The sequence below is a fragment of the Elephantulus edwardii genome, unplaced genomic scaffold (genome assembly GCF_000299155.1).
Source record: "Elephantulus edwardii isolate Elephantulus edwardi_28Jun2011 unplaced genomic scaffold, EleEdw1.0 scaffold00174, whole genome shotgun sequence".
In the NCBI taxonomy this organism is placed as follows: Eukaryota; Metazoa; Chordata; class Mammalia; order Macroscelidea; family Macroscelididae; genus Elephantulus; species Elephantulus edwardii.
Window position 1 is genome coordinate 2655903 of NW_006399924.1, and position 3387 is coordinate 2659289.

Below are 3387 nucleotides of genomic sequence, written 5' to 3' on the forward strand. Positions count from 1 at the left end.
CTCTTACCCACATTAGAGAGTATTTGAAATATTGATCTTCTAACGACCCTTGATAGATCATAGCCATCTAATAAGTCTCCAAGGGTAGATTTACTACCGTTCAACACATGATATATTTGGCACTTCAACAGAGTAAGGTTGGGCCTGCACACAGCTGTAATGGAAAATGCAATAGGGGGATTTATATACCTAATTAAAAGTAGCAAACTCTCAAATCCAGACCCATAAATTGACTTCCACAGTTCTGATTGCTGAAAGAGTTTTATATCAAAGCAATTTGAGGTGAGAGTTCATTTTTCCTGAATTGGGTAGGTCCAGCACTTTAACAATTATATACTTTTACTTAGTATTAATTTACAGAAACTGTACAGATAATTTGAATTACACCTGATTTACCTTACTTTGTCAGAGAAACTGTAGATTCCAAGCAACATTGCCAGAGATAGCTTGAGATGGAAAATCGCAAAATTATTTAGTTGGTAAGCTCTAGAGTATATAAAATATGGCATTTAAAATGAACCATCTTTGGGTAAAATGGTCCAAAAAAGAATAAAAAGTATCTGGAAAAATACTGGATGAAAAAAGAGACTAGGAAGTTGAATTCACTTGTTGACCCACACAAGGCCATAATAAATCTTTCCTTCCCATCACTTGGCTGTTCTGAAAATATTTTTTAAATTGATAGCTGAATAGCATGTCCTTGTGTTACTCCATTTTATTATCACTCCAGACCTCTCAAAAGAAATAAAAGGGCTTTTTTAATCACATCAGCAACATAAACCATAATGACTTTTTTTTTCCTTCTCAGATGTCTCAAGACTCAGTGCTTTAACATGCAGTGAGTTCCGTAAAGACCAGCTCATAGCATTTGGCCTCACATGCCCCGAACCAAAGCTAGTGCAAGGGACCTAGAAGGGACTCTGAATGTGAGTTCAACTGAGTGATAGACCCACCATGTTCAGCCCTCGACCACCCCTGAGCCTGAAGAAGGAAATCAGATAACTTATCCGATTGACTGGGAAATCAGAAACCATTGCTGAACCAGGGTGAAGCCAGGCAGCTCCTTGGAGGCAAGGATTCTGAAACTCCATCTCACATACTTTGGACACGTTGCAAGGAGGGACCAGTCCTTAGAGAAGGATGTCATGCTTGGGAGAGTGAAGGGACAGCGCAGATTAGGAAGACCCTCTATGAGGTGGATTGATTCAGTGACTGGGGTAATGGGGGTAGGTATGTAGGAGACAGTGAGATTTGCACAGGATAGGACAAAGTATGTACATAGGGTTGCTATGAGTCACAGGCGACTCGACAGCATGGAACAACAAAAAGAAGAAAAAAAAAGAAGAAGAAGGAAAAAAAAGAGCAAAACATCCCCCAATCCAACAATTTCTATATATCCAATCCAGTGATATTGATATATTCTTCAAGTTATAAAATCATTCTTCAAGTCTTGCAAACATTCTTGTCCTCTTTTTCCAAATAATTCCTCCTGCATTAACATATTTCCCAAACTTTTCATCTAAACTTTTGTGTAACTACTGTTAGGTTGATCTCATGTAGGCAGTTCTTAAAAGAGCACAATGTTCAAAGCAGACGTTTCTCACTAGTTAAGCTAGATGGAAGTTGCTCTTCCAACCCAAAGACAGCTGTTCGAATCCACCAAGTTCTCTGCAGGAGAAAAATGGACAATTTCCTCCAGTGCAATTTATAGCCACTGAAAACCCACTGGAAGATCAGCTATGACGTAGTATCAGCTTGACGGTGGCAATACCAACAATAACATTGCTTAAAGAAGGATGTTAGAGGAAATTTTTGATTTAAGATTTAAAAATTACCTCAAACAATCATTTTAAGGGCTCATCTAGCTCAATGACTAGAAAATAAAAATTCCGTTAATATTTTAAATGATCTTTTTCGTTTTCTCCCTTTTGGTCCAAATTCTTCTATCAAATACTTGGGCATAACGTTTAGTAATAGTAGTCAGGCACCATCCAGTTCTTGTGGTCTTGTGGCCAAGGAGACAGTTGTTCACAGAGACACATGTTTTTTTTCTTAGGCACACAGTCCATTTACTCCTTCTGTTATTGTCTCTTCTGTTCTGACTTACTAGGGGGCATGTTTTGGATCTGCAGTACCATAAAGGCCTCATTTTTATGTGACTCAAAATGAGGTAAAAATTTTGAGGCAAAGAAATGAAACAGGCTAACGAACGCAGCACATAGAAAAGATTCCTAGAAAGCCTTTAAGTTCCTGCGCTGCAAAAAAGGGAGCGAATGTTGGTCTCCTTCAAGCTTGAGTGATTCTAAGCTGGAGGGAAGAAGGCTGACTAGGCAAGCTAATGGTCTCCCTATTATCAGCAGTAAGTTAAATGGTATATTAGTTTCTATAAATATTTGTCATGTGAGTAGTAATGACCAGGTTCGTAATACTCATTTGTTATTTTGTAAGAGGCAAATTTAGTCTCCGCTGATGTCAGTTTGACTCAAGTCTGTGGTAAAACCAGCAGGTGGACAAAACCCTCAGTGAATAGGAGTTCAAAATAGCTTGTCTGGCAAGAGAAGAGTACTCCTGAGGTTGCCTTCACATTCTTCTGCATTCTCATCCTGAAGTTAATTTTCAAACCAATTTCAACCTGTGCCACACCACTGTTGTTGTGTTGTTGTTTTTTTTTTTACTATGCCAAGTTCTTTATCAGTTTCATTTCTTGCATTTGAAATACTCTTCAATGACATCCTTGGCCTGGGATTCTTTGCCATTGTCCTTAACAACTACACAACTGCTGCCAAAAGCTTTGCGGGGCTTTCCTTCTTAGTCAGTTTGGCAGAGGCCCACCCACTCCCCCAGTTTCTTATTATCATCAATCTTTATCAGGTTGATTTGGTGTTCAGGGCAAAGGGCCTCTACTAACATGACATAATTAGGCTCTTTACAGTTGAATGCAAGCACACAAAGACGGGCTTGGCGCTTGTCTAAGGCTTTGACAGCTTTGCGGATTCCACGTGCTAGGCCAACATGAATGAGGGCGGCCTTTAGCACCTCTTGTAAAGTGGTATTAACGTCCATTATGCCTCCAACAGCTGTGCCTTCCTGGGCCATGGTGGTGGGTTATGGGTGAAGTCTTGAACACACCAGGGCCCTGGCTTCCAACCATCTCCTTCTCCATAGGACATGATAGCTAATTTTCCTGTGCACTGAAGAACCTGACTACTAAGTAAAACGTTGGTAGTTTAAACCCTCAAGCTGTATCACAAGAGAGAGGTATGGCTGTGTGCTTCCATAAAAGTTTACCGCCTTGAGGCAATTATATTCTGTCCAATAGGGTCATCGTAAGTTCAATGGCAAGGACTTTTTTTTTATGGTTATTTTTTATTATTATTATTAAATTTT

At 39.5% G+C, this 3387-nt stretch overlaps 1 pseudogene; it reads right to left on the reverse strand.

Annotated features, from left to right (window-relative positions):
* Positions 1-2697: 2697 nt before the first annotated feature.
* On the reverse strand, positions 2698-3096 carry LOC102857463 (annotated as a pseudogene).
* Positions 3097-3387: the final 291 nt, after the last annotated feature.